At 42.6% G+C, this 13521-nt stretch overlaps 1 protein-coding gene across 2 annotated transcripts in view; it reads right to left on the bottom strand.

Moving 5' to 3' along the window:
* TBC1D1 (TBC1 domain family member 1) overlaps positions 1-13521 on the bottom strand; it is a 235778-nt gene that overhangs the window by 118755 nt on the left and 103502 nt on the right. The gene's annotated exons all lie outside the window — the stretch shown is intronic.

Raw genomic sequence — 13521 nt, 5'->3', positions numbered from 1 at the left:
ACGCCACAGCCTCTTCACACGGAAGAGCACTGAAGGAGGGAAGACTGCGAGAGCCTTCCTGTGGGAGGGAACGCACAACTTCCACAGAGAAGAGAAGGGGACGACATTTATTAAGCACCTCTTCCGTGCCAAGGGCCATTCTGGAGGATGGATGTGCTCACAACACCTTACAAGGTTAAGTAACCAACCCCAGGACACACAGTTCAAGATCAGATTGGGTCCCACTCCAAAGCCAAAGGTCCTCTCTGGAAAGGCTGTCACCTCCCAAAGAGGTTTGTGTCCGATGTGTTTCACCAAAACATTACCCAACTATTCTAGATTTCGTGGCAGTATACATCAGAAAGTCTTCGTCCATAAATGGTGGAATGAAGACAAGAGTTTGAAATTACCTCACAGAATATTTATCCAAATCCCAGCATCATTATTATCTTCATTAACAACAAGTTATTACTTAGCCCTGCATCTCCTAAGAGTTGAATAGTGAACGGGATGAGGACCAAGCTAGGTTTTCATCAGGGAGTGAGCAGCCTGCAGCTGACATCATCATCAGCCTCACCCCAGGGCTGCTTCACGTGGAGACTATAAAGCTTTCGCTTTCTCCTGGAAAAATCCTGATTAAAAGAATGTACTCAAAGGTCTCATCTGCTGCCGGTGTCCCTACTGCTAAATCCTCTCATCATCAACTTCTGACAAGATTTTGCAAAGATACATTAGGCATGAAGATGAATCCACGCTGCAGAGGTAAACAGCCACACACCTGCTCAGATGCTGCACAATCACGACACTGAGTTCAATATTTGTGGCCCGGCACAAATTTAAACGAGGCAGGCATAAGTTCAATATTTTTTAAAATGGCCTAGTTTTTGTTATGATCTATCACCTAAACCAATTTTTTTCCAATTTTCTAGGTAAGGAAAATTCAATTTATGGCCCAATACCCATAGGGCCAATGTCTTTTTAACAATATTACAGAGAAAAGAAAAAAAAAATCCCTTTTCCAATTCAGGTCAGAGGTCAATGTGTACAGTAAATGAGGTGGTTTTCTATTTTTAAAATATGTCTATATTCTGTGTTCATGGTATAACTCTCAAAGACCCAACTCAAAAGAGTTTTTTCTCTTTGTGATTTTTATACCAAGCACACCTCACAGATCTCTCTGCCATAACAATTATGATGTACCTCTTCACATTATTAGATCATATGAAGAGTTAAAAGATCTTTAGGGATAAATTTATTTCTAAAGCATAAAACCTAAGCAATATTTAAAAAGTCAAAATTTCAACAGACATTAAATATCCACTCACAATGAGTGTTTATGCTATAGCTCATTTGCTTATGCTATATAGCTCACTCATATACTGCCAAATTATTACACATCATGTCAAGGCCTAAAATTGTTAATATAGAAAGATGACAGGACAGAGAGAAGAAAGAAGAGGGGTTCAAGTTTCATCCGCACCTTTGCCAAATATTTCACCATAGGGCTTTGGCAAAAACAGCTATAGTTTCTCTCCAGAAAAGTACTTAAAAGATTTTCCAGGTAAGGTAAATAATAATGATATATTTCAAACAAACAATCCAATTTATGAGGCCGGGTGCAGTGGCTCACACCTGTAATCCCAGCCTTCTGGGAGGCTGAGGCATGTGGATTGCCTAAGCTCACAAGTTTGAGATCAGCCTGAGCCAGAGCAAGACCCCATCTCTAAACTAGCTGGCATTGTTATGGGCACCTGTAGTCCCAGATACTCGGGAAACTAAGCCAAGAGGATGACATGTACCCAAGAGTTGGAGGCTGTTCTGAGCTATGACACCATGGCACTCTACCCAAGGTGACAAAGTGAGACTCTATCTAAAAAAAAAAAAAGAAATCCAATTTATGCAAGTGAATAACCTTGCCACCTTTCTCAGCAAGCGTATGAGATTATTTTATCAAGAGTCATATGAATCTTCCCAATTACTAAGCCTGCTCTGAACAGAAAATTCAAAGCTTATTCAGTCCTCAGAGACTTGTTAAAAACCTGACCTTTCTATATGCTGTGTCTTGCAGCCACATCTGAAGTACCAAAGCGATTGGTATCTTTCATTCCATATCAAAGAAGGGAGAAAATGTGTGAAGTCACGTGAATTTATGGTGACTCAGTAAATGCCACAAACAAGAACAAGACACTAAATAAATCTCTTCATTGTTCCCTCAATTCCCTGGGTCAGAAGAAGCTAAAGAGTACATAATACCTTGGTTAAGGTTGAGGCTGGGGTAGGTGGTAGTTTTTCCAAGTACGGATCTCTCCTATACTTTAAACAGAATCTTCAAAAGACACACTTTAGTCAAGGACCAAAGCCTCTCTCTCCTTGCTCTGGGAAGTCTTATTTTTCAGGCATAATTTCTTGAGCTCAAGGGATGTCACAGTCAGGGTGAAGTGCATCCTGCCACCCAGAAGCCCCAAGAAGCTGTGTGGAAGGAAGGGGGATGTAAGGGAGTGACTGGGGTCTAAAAACAAAAATCACTAGGATACCAGTCAGAGGAACGTAACAATTTCAGAACATCTGGAGGCAAATAGCATATTGCCAAACAGAGTTTCAACAATAAATTGCCAATAGTAAACTAAATGCTATTTAAACATAATTATAAGTTATCTGAGTATGCTGATACTGAATGAAAAATAGACTCCACCTATGTTTGTAACACCTTTGTGGTAAGTTTAGTCCCCTTTATCAGAACAGCTGGGACACTGTTTTTGGAAAAACAAAGGCATAAATGTCCACTTCCCAGAAAATCCTAACTTCCTCATTCTTTGTGACTCTGATTTGGACCCACCTACACTTACTTTTTGCATGGGGGAATTGAGTCATTTGCTTCTTTTTATTTATTTCTTTTTTTTTTTTTTGAGACAGAGCCTCAAGCTGTCACCCTGGGTAGAGTACCGTAGCATCACAGCTCATAGCCACCTCCAACTCCTAGGATCAAGCGAGTCTCCTGCCTCAGCCTCCCAAGTAGCTGGGACCACAGGCGCCTGCCACAACGCCCGGCTATTTTTTGGTTGCAGCCGTCATTGCTGTTTGGCGGGTCCGGGCTGGATTCGTGGCGCCTCAGCCACTTGACCCACAGGCGCGGAGCCGCTTCTTTTTATTTCTAACCATCTTTCTAGGTATCTCTAGACACCACAGCTAAGAATTCAGAAATGTGAAATGAATGTAAATATTTCCCTCCTTGGAGGAGGTTTAGTGAGAATCCCTTCTAGGAACTGAGTGAGATGGGGCAGGCTGAGAGGACGAACTCAGTGATAAAGGCTGAGAAGATGGCTGAATAAAAGATTCTGGAAGACAGGATTCTTGGGACTTGGTGGAGACCTGAGTGGCGGGGGGTTGAGGGCATGAGGACTATATAGGTGGTTCCCAGAGCTTGGGCTTCTGTGAGGATGGGGGTTCCATCAGCTTGCCCAGGGAGTTCATAGGAAGGACAGGGTTGGGAAAACAGCACCATAAGCGCTACTGTTGTACGTGTAAAACCAGGAGGATTTGAAAGTAAAGGCATGCAGAGAGCAGTGGCTCAAGCCTGTAATCCTAGCACTCTGGGAGGCCCAGGCAGGTGAACTGCTTGAATTCAGGAGTTCAAAACCAGCCTGAGCAAGAGGGACATGAGACCCACCTCTAAAAAAAAAATAGCTGGGCATTATGGTAGGCATGTCTGCAGTCCCCGCTACTTGGGAGGCTGAGGCAAGAGGATTGCATGAGCCCATGAGCTTGAGATTGCTGTGAGCTGTGACGCCACAGCACTCCACCAAAGGGAACAAAGTGAGATTCTGAAGAAAGGGAAAGGAAAAGAAAAAGAAAGAAAAGGCATCTAGTGGACCCCTGAACGAAAGAGCCTGGGACATAAGGTGCTTGTATATGGGAGGGAATGAAAGGAAGCAAAGCTAGGCCTGCGGGATACCCCAAGATTTCAGATGTAGAGAAACTGAGGAACTGCAGGCAGAAGAAGAGAAAAAGGCAAGGTTGAGTGAGGTTAGAGGGAAGGGGGCACTCCAACTCCAGAAGAGGAAAGCCAGTCCGCATCTGAGAATAAGTAAGGGCTGAGATAGGAGCTGTTGTCAGGTCCGACAGAGACGTAAAAATAAGTAAGATGGGATGCCAATGCTAATCCCACAAATAAAAATGACTGAAAATGTCTTAAGGCAAAACTGTATTTAGTCTATAAAACTAAATGCCTCTGGTTACAGTATTTGCTGCAAAATCACAGACCCTTTTAGGGCAAATACACAAAGGCCAGTTGAGTTTATTCCCACTGATATAATCTAAGTACTTTAAGCGAAAATCTTTTCTTAGTTTAGTAAGAGCAATAATATTTATGTCATTTTTATTTGAAGAAAAACCAAAACCAACTATAGCACAAACAAGAATTTGAAAAGCATTTTACTGAAAGAACTTCATAAGGGTTTGAGGCTTGGTCTGTATTCCTTTTACGTTGGAAATCACAATAAAAATGTTTGATAATTCAAATCAATCACCAATAATTAATTAAGAAACAGGCCCTGTTTAGATTATTTAATTGTACTAAACTCATTATTCTGCCAACCTATCTGAGTTTATAGTAAAGCTGGATTTTTTTAATTTTTTCTTTTATTTCAGGTTAATGTGAAGGTACAAACAACCAGGTTTAAAGTTTGATTTTAAAAGAAAATCTGCATTTTGTTCACGACTAAAAATAGTTATTTTAGAATTCACATACTAACAAATAAATGCACCAGAAAAAATAAAATTTCTGAAGCATATGTATGTGAATACTATTTGCTAAGTAGCCAGAAAATGGCACTCCAGGAGAATTAGAAATATTCACTTCTGTAAATAAAGCGCTTATTTAAACCCTTGGGTCAATTTTCTTTTTAAGGATTTAGGGATTTTAAAGGATTATAAACATACTGCAAGTGTAATTTTATTCACACATATTTAAGAAAGAGCTCCTGAAACAATATTTAGAACAAAAAGTCATTTCAGTTTACAATTTTGTTCTTTTGCCAACTCGTAACAAATACATATTTTAAAAATCTGAAGCAGCCTGTACTTAAAACTCTAGCACTTTTTCTATCATATATTATGTAATATTTGAACACTCTAAAGCTTCAGAAATATTTCTGTCAGGACACAGGTGCTTTGTCCCTTAGAGGAAATCTTTTCTCATTGCACGAAGTTAAAATAAGCACTTCAAACAGAAAATAACCTATTCTGCACAATTATTTTCCAGAAGAAAAAGATTTGTGGCTTTTTTTATTGTTGGGTGGTTATTTGTATTTGTTGGTTATAAGGTAAAAGGAGGGGGATGGAAACTGAATTAAACCAAGTATTTCCTCGTTCTCTCTTACATGCCTTGAATTTCACACAAAACACTTAAGAAAATATTTTACTAGTGCCTACTGATTCAGTCACTTAGAAAAAAACATCTGGCCCCATCTAGATAAGACTCATATTATGATAAGACTGATATTATTAAGATACTCATATTATGCACCAGTTCAGCCTAACAGGACTAGACTTGCCCCTGGAGATTTGAATATGCCACCTACAATAAATGAGACATGACTCCCCCAGACCTCAGGAGACTCACAAATCCAAGAAGAAAGAGACACATCTGAAGAATGTAATTTCCAATTTACAAGAAAGTGACAGAAGCCAGGACACAAACACGGGTGAAGGCACCGAAGGCTGGTTCCATGCAGAGATCACCTGTCTGCCTACTACAGCTTCACGTGGCAAACGAATGCCTACACTCCTGCTCTGCGCTTACGATTAGCAAAAGGTCAGATTAATATGTTACATCGTCCCAAAGAGAAATCAGGCGTGCGCCTCAGCTGGCTAGGGCCCCAAAGCTAATGAATAATGACCCCAGTTATGGGACCCCCACCTTGTCTTTCTGTCCTTTGGGTCTTGATCTTTCATCACACGTAAAATAGAAATAGTACTATTCAGCTTCCCTAGTTCTGAAATGGTCACTGGGATAAACACTTGTAAACCCCAGGGAGAGTCTATGCAAACACAAAGCATCATATTTTAACTTCATACAACCTTCTGAGTAATCAACACCTTTCTACAAAGGTGTAAAATTATAATGTTACAAAAGAACATGATGGCTGCAGAGAGGTGGGAGAAAAGAAAAAAGAAAAAGGAAGAAGAGAAGGTATCACTAAAACGATACAAGATTTATGTTTGTAGAAAGTCTAAAATAATTTTTTAAAGTCAGCACGTTGGCTGGCCAGCAAAAACAATGACAGAATTAATGGAATCACTGAGTGTTCGATAAGGATGAACACGTAAGTCCTTCAAGTCCAACTCCCTTCATTTAATGAAGTGATTCTCAACTCAAATGTGGCTGCACATCAGAGTAGCTGGTGTTTTTCAGCCCTGATACCTATCCTCATGTGTCTAAATGAAGCAGGCTGCTTGGAGGTGGGGCCCTGGCACTGATTTCATCCCCTGTCCTTTGTCACATCCCAAGGGAATTCACAGGAATGCCTCCTCGCCTCACTGTCCACAGCACCATCCTAACCAAGCCTGCCTGACTATGGAAGCTTTGGGCAAATTGTGAAGAGCCTAGGAAGGGGCCAAACTATACAGACCCAACTCTGGACCGTGTTTACAGCACAGATGAACAAACTGGCAAAGACAATGGATCTGCCTAGGCAGAGGCAATGAAAACCTGCACAAGTGACTCAGCGAGGCAGAACAGGAGGTGAACAAACTAAGCAGGGAGAGACACAAAATCTCAGTGGAGAGCGCATTTCAAATAAAGTATTGACAGTGAAGAAGATGACTTAAATGTTTACCAACCTCTTCTTACAATAAAACCATTACCATGGCCCGCCGGTAGCCCAAAATTATGTATTTTTTCCTACAAAAAGGGAGATCTAATAAAAATTTTCCATCATATCAAAAATTTTTTAAAAATCAGAGCCAACATGGAGTTTACGTTGGAATGGCTTATCTGCACTCAGGCCTCCTCTGCTCCCTGCTACGGAAAATGAGAAAGGGCTATAATCACACGCAATACAAAGGACAAAGAAATCAGACCAGAAAACACAGGCAATGTGCGGAGTATCAACACGCTGCCTCCCACATTCTCAACATGCCGCTCAGTAAGTTTCCTCCCCTGGGACCAGATCCCACATCTGCAGTGGGAATGGTGTCATTCCCCAGTGACCAGGTCCTCTGGGGCATCACATGGACTTGCCTTCTCTGAGATTCACATCTTTCCTTTGTTTGTTCGTAAGTAGACTCCATGTCAATGAAAAATACAATAAAGGCTGGGTGCAGTGGCTCACACCTGTAATCCTACCACTTTGGGAAGCCCAGGTGGGTGGGATTGCTTGAGCTCAGGAGTTCAAGACCAGTCTGAGCAAGAACAGACCTTATCTGCTCTTTCTAAAACAGAAAAACTAGCTGAGTGTTGTGGTGGGTGCCCATAGTTCCAGCTACTTAGGAGCCTTAGGCTAGAGCAGAGGTCCTCAAACTTTTTAAACAGGGGCCAGTTCACTGTCCCTCAGACCGTTGGAGGGCCGGACTGTGGGCCCCGGAACAAGTCAGCTGCTAAGCAGGACAGGCAGTGGCGGCAAAAACAGCCAGCAGGCCGGATAAATGTCCTAGGCAGGCTGCATGCGGCTCGCAGGCCAAAGTTTGAGGATGCTGGGCTAAAGGATCTCTTAAACCCAAGAGTTTGAAGTTGCTGTGAGCTATGATGATGCCACAGCACTCCACCCCAAGGCAACCAAGAGAATCTCTGTCTCAAAAGAAAAAAAGAACACAGCAAAGGAATTTTCTGGGTTTTAGCTAGATCTCCAAGGGCAGAACTTTATTTCTTAGGTAAAAGATAAGGGGTCCCTTAGAGGGACTGAAGCAGAAAATCAAAGCTCCCTGAGCAGGGTTCAGGCCACAAATAAGAAGAAACGGAGCTGTCCCGAGGGGGCTGCAGTGCTATCTCAGATCCCAGGTGTCTGGAACCCAGTCGGGGCATCTCACAGAAGGACAGCGTCAGTGAACACTCACCATCTCAGCCACAAGCAATCTGGTCGTCTACAACTCAAATTGTAACCTTAATTATCAGCATAATGCGCAATATTCAACATTCGAATATAACTAGCCCCAGCCAGCCAGCACCTTCCAATCTCCTTCTGTGTATTCAAACCACAATGAATGAAATCATTTTATCAGAATTGCAGCTTCTACTGGAAAATTTAAGCTTTGATCTTGAATTCTTCCCCTTTCTATTCTCTTGTTTAGAGGAAAAATAAAGCATTTTATATAGTATACGTGTGTATCTTTGGATCACTTCCCTCTTACACACACACTTCTCCCCACCTGGAACGTCCCTGAGCCTCCAAACTAGGGAAGCCCCAGCACTATGTGTCCAGGCCAAAAGAGCTGATTGAAAGGCCATTTTACAAACAACAAGTTGGACAGGCACTACCAAGCAGAAAGCAGAGGAAAAAAAGAAATACTTGGTCCCTTCCCGCTCTTTCCCTCCTAGGGGGCTGCCACAGCCCTTACCTGGGTTGCTCCAGCTAGAAGCTGAGGCCAACTCAAACCCAAGGAAACAAACACTAATGTTTTACAACTGCTCAATAATCCAGTTTCCTTTTTTTTTTTTAATTGAGACAGAGTATCACTTTGTCACCCTTAGTAGAGTGCCTCAAACTCTTGGGCTTAAGCGATTCTCTTGCCTCAACCTCCCTAGTTGCTGGAACGACGGGCCCTGCCACAAAGCCCAGCTATTTGTTTGTTTGTTTGTTTTAGGAGGCCCTGGCTGGGTTTGAACCTACCAGCCCTAGTGCATGTGGCCAGCACCCTAACCACTGAGCTACAGGCACCCAGCCTCCAGCTTCCTTTCAGAACACAGCAACAGAATGCATTCTTTAATCACCTTTGATTTCTAATTAGTCTAACACACATCCATGTAGAGATAAGCACCCATGCTCAGACATGGTAGTTCCCTTCAATGTGCTCCTCCAGGAGAATGATTCTGGGAAAGATTTCTTTAAAGATTGAGATTCTGCACCTGCCTGTAGATATGCAGAAATGTGCAGAAAGACGCTCGAAAAAGAGATCTGGAGAGTCAGGCTGGGGGGTCGCAGCTGGAAGCTCAAACACATGTCCTTGAGCGTTGGGTTCTGTTCTCTGTCTTCTTCCTTCATTAACTTTATAATCTCTAGTTTCGGTTTGAGCCAGCAAGAACAGTCAGTCTCCTTTATGTTTTTACTCTAAACAAAATCAATTGTATATGTGTTCCTCAGCCTTCACACTGAATTGAGAGAACACTTTCACATCCATATAAAAGAAAAACAGAGGCTGGATACAGAGAGGCCAGGTGCAGTGGCTCTTTGGGAGGCCGGGATGGGCAGATTGCTCAGGAGTTAGAGACCAGCCTGAGCAAGAGTGAGACCTCATTTCTAAAAATAGCTGGGCCTTATGGCAGGTGCCTGTAGTCCCAGCTACTTGGGAGGTTGAGACCGGAGAATGACTTGAGCCCAGGAGTTTGAGGTTGCTGTGAGCTATGACACCACAGCACTCTGTCAAGGGCAACATAGTGAGAGTGTCTCAAATGAATAAATGAATAAATAACAGGGAAACAGTCACCCATAATCCCAACTGCAGAAATATGCTCTCATACACCTAATGAACAGGTTTTTTTTCCATGTGGTTCTTTGTGTATTCTTAACAGTAATTTTTCTTACTGAAAAAAAAAAAAATGGGATCATAGGATTCTGCAACTTTTATCAAGTATACATTTCATTGACACATCAACCCAGAGAACCATCTTCTTCTTTGTGATAATCATGGCATTGATTATTGATTCCATTCACTGTAAATGCTGTACATAATGGAAATAAAAGGTATTTAAAAAATAAAAAAGCTTATTCAGGATCCACCATGACCTCTACTCAGTAACAAGCCGTTTGGTTAAATGTGCCAGGAGCATCCTGACCTTTGCATAAATCCCCAGGCCTGTTAGTCGCAGCTTCAATAAGGAAGCTGTTTGTGTGCAGCTGGGAGAGGGAGGTAAGTAGGAAAACCTGGGAGAGAGAGTCCAGTATTGCTGGCCAGACCACAAACATGTCATCAGGACAGAGGGGTATCTGTGAGCAGAAACAGAAACAAAATAACCTTTAAAAAGATAGAGACCATCTCCCTGCTGGCCACAGCTATCAGGACAAAGAGCTCTAACTCCTGAGGTAGCTAAGACCTTGAATCTACACTGCCAACAGCTCCTGGGTGGAAATTCTGTAGCTGGAATGCTGAAATGAGCTCCCAGCCCTGCTGCTTCCATGTGCAACAGGGGGCAAATCACCCAAGCTGTAAAAACCCAGGCTGCCTCTTCTATCAAAATGGGGCATTACCAGCTACCCTGGGATGTGACTTTGAGGGCAAAATTAATTAATGAGAGTGAAAAGTTTAGTTAGGAGCCTGGCACATAATGCTAGCTATCATCTTGATGTTTGCAAGGTAAGGAAAGGCCAATTCTCTATTAAAGTAACACTATCTGGAGGCAGCAAGTTTGCTGTTACTCCAACGGCCTTCCCAGGTAGCACTAACAATAAATGACAGTAATTTATTCTATAACATCAGCCAGCAGCAGATATTGACAACCACATTCAAAACGTTGGCCAAATTCCCCAACAGCCTATAGGCCACAGAACACTTCCTCCCTCACACCCCACATGTGCGAGAGGAGAGCTCTGATTAAACAGAACCGGCTTTCTCCTTCCATCCGCCACGCCAGACAGCACAGGGTCCACGTGTGGAAACTACTTCCTTACGAAACACACAGGTCTGTGAGCAGGGTCAAAAGACAAATTACAGCAAATTCCATTATAGATCTAACTGTATTTATTCAAGATTCATAGACACAGGTCACCTCCCTTCTACAGAACACAGTGGAAGCTCCCACTGGGCAAAGGCAGACCAGTAAGTTCTGTAAGATGGAAACAAGGAAACAGACCAGGGGTGGGGTGGGGGGTGGGAGGGACTGACTGACATCAGGTTACTCCAGGTTATTTTTTGGTAAGGGTTAAAGCAGAAGGGACTTCCTAACCATGCAGACTCAGGTAGTCTGGAATCTCCTGTTGTCAGGAAAACTGGTCTGTTTTGGGGTCCATCTGCATCCTTTAAGTTCCAGTTTGCTTGGTGGCAGGTAGCTTGAGTGACTCCATTTTGTTTGGTCTAGTCTGTTGGGGCCAAAGCTCAGTCCAAACCCTCCACCTTCCATACATTTCAACGGCAAGCAATCTATGTGTACATCAGGGCAGCCCTACCAACTTTAGAGCACAAAACACGTAAATGCTCAAATGCCCAGCTCCAGGACAACAGGTCTGTTCTGCTCACTGAGGTAGGCCAGCGTGCCTAGGACAGTGCCCGGCAGAAATCTGCTCAATGTACAAATAATTTCAATGCAAAATAAAAATGTAATGATCTCAAAGATTTTAAGGCATGAGAAAAGAAATATTTCAAACAGGCCTTAGAAGAGAAACCCGAGATAAACTTGTATATCCAACACTATGCCTGGACGCAGTGGGTATGCAGCAAACATTCGCAGAAGGAATAAATGCAGTAAAAACAGTAACCCAGAAACACTGGGAATAAATCCTTTGGGATTATAAGATTTTTCTAGACAGCTGAAGACATTAAGCACCTAAGCTATTTTTATTTTAAACATTTTTGGATGGGAACTGTTCAGTGTATTTTTTCGAAAGCTACAAAGAATGTAATTTAACCCTTTCTTTTTGTGTGGTGAGTACAATATGCTCTCTAAAACGCACTCCAGGGCCTGAAGCAGAGAATCTTAAACTCATTGAGCCAGAGACAGACCCCTCAGACAGGCTGAAGTCTGTGGACCCTTCAGATGCAAAAATGAGAACACAAGGAAAAACACAAGGACTAACTACCCTGAACGCGAATTATCCAAATAATTATGATAGAGTTCGATGTGCTTATTACTGCATTAAACAAGACCAAGTGACAAATCACATAACTACTGTTATTCAAAGCAATGATGAGCACATATAGTAACTCTGAAAAATGTATAAAAACTGTAATGAAATATGAAATATTACGATATCAAAAGATATACTTAGTCCCTAGTTCCTGGCACAAGAGCAGCTAAAACCTTTGGAATTTCCTGGGTGATGGGGTGATAGGAATGCCTTTTGTTGTTGTAACAAGCCCCTAAGAATCTCACCATAGTTTATGCTAATGGTAACTCTCCAAGGCCCCAGCTAGCTATAGGATGGGGGCTGGCTGCCAGAGGAACCAACTGTGGGAATAGGGAGTTGGAATTTTGGACCACCCCCACCACCTCCTAGGATTGTGGAATACACACACACCCCCACCTCCCAAGGTTGAGGGGTTGTAACAGAGTTAATCACCAATGGCCAGTGATTTTCTCCATCATGCTTACATAATGTAAAGTCCATAAAAAACCCTCAGAGAGCTTCTGGGTTGAACATAGGTGTTGGGAGGATGGAGAGACCTCAGAGGACATGGAGCTCAGGAGACCCCCAACCACATGCACCTCTTCCTTTAGGCGGTACCTGAGTTGTATTCTTTATAATAAACCACTACATGTAATTAAAGAGTGTTGTGAGTTCTGTGGGCCATTCTAGCAAATTATTGAACCTGAGGAGGAGGTCATGGGAAACCCTGATTTACAGCTGGTCAGTTGGTGTCTCAGGGAAGTCTGTGGGACTGAGCCCTCCGCCTGTGTTAGTGCTAACTCCAGGTAGACAGCACCAGAATCTAACTGGATCGATTGCTGGTGTGGGGAAAAAGTCTGACCCATTTGATGCCAGAAATGCTAAGAGAAAAAGATTACAGTACCACAATTTTATTTATTTATTTATTTGAGACAAAGTCTCACTTTGTCGCCCTCGGTAGAGTGCCGTGGAGTAACAGCTCACAGCAACCTCAAACTCTTGGGCTTAAGTGATTCTCTTGCCTCAGCCTCCTGAGCAACTGGGATTATAGGTACCAGCCACAAAGCCTGGCTATTTTCAGAGATGGGGTCTCACTCTTGCTCAGGCTGCTCTCAAACCATGAGCTTAGGGATTCCACTCACCTAGACCTCTCAAAGTGCTGGGATTACAGGCGTGAGCCACCGCACCTGGCCAGTACCTCGATTTTATTGATGTCATCATCACAGGAACTGACAGCAGAGGCTGAGTATGCCTCATTCAAAGTCCAAAATCTGAACTGCTCTGAAATCTGAAACTTCTGAGCACAGACTGCAAATGCTCATTGGGGCATTTCATATTTCAGATTTGGGATGAGAAGCCGACAAGTATAATACAGATACACTTGCTAGTCCCAAGCATCTCAGATAAGTGTCACACACCCCATCCCCGTCATGCTACTGGATTTGCATGCTACTAGATTTTCATAATTAGTGAAAATAAAGATATGATTTTTTCCCCATCCAAGTTCATGGATATTCTCAGACCACAGGTTAAGGACCCTTGAACTAAAGGAAGTCTAGAGGGTAATGAC

Source organism: Otolemur garnettii, unplaced genomic scaffold (assembly GCF_000181295.1).
Source record: "Otolemur garnettii isolate 467f Iridium unplaced genomic scaffold, OtoGar3 scaffold00214, whole genome shotgun sequence".
NCBI lineage: Eukaryota > Metazoa > Chordata > Mammalia > Primates > Galagidae > Otolemur > Otolemur garnettii.
This window is presented reverse-complemented; position numbering and strand designations above follow the sequence as displayed.